The sequence below is a fragment of the Trypanosoma theileri genome (assembly GCF_002087225.1).
Source record: "Trypanosoma theileri isolate Edinburgh chromosome Unknown TM35_Tth_10_V1, whole genome shotgun sequence".
Taxonomy (NCBI): Eukaryota; Euglenozoa; class Kinetoplastea; order Trypanosomatida; family Trypanosomatidae; genus Trypanosoma; species Trypanosoma theileri.
Window position 1 is genome coordinate 527,545 of NW_021639852.1, and position 264 is coordinate 527,808.

The window sequence follows — 264 nt, forward strand, 5'->3', positions numbered from 1 at the left end:
CGCTAAGACCTGGTATGCGCATCGCGGTGGTGACGGATCACTACGCGATTGCGGCTGCACAGAAACGCTTAAACGGCTTTGGTGGCATTGGCAGAGGCTTCTCATTAAACAAGCTGTACGAGACTACCTACAATCTTTGGTACGAGTACGACATTGAGGTAATTTTTTACTATCTTAAGGGCGAAATGAATCCGGCGGACTCTTTGTCGCGGCACTTTGGGGTAGAAACGTCGAACGATAAAGATGGAAATGAGAATAGGAACA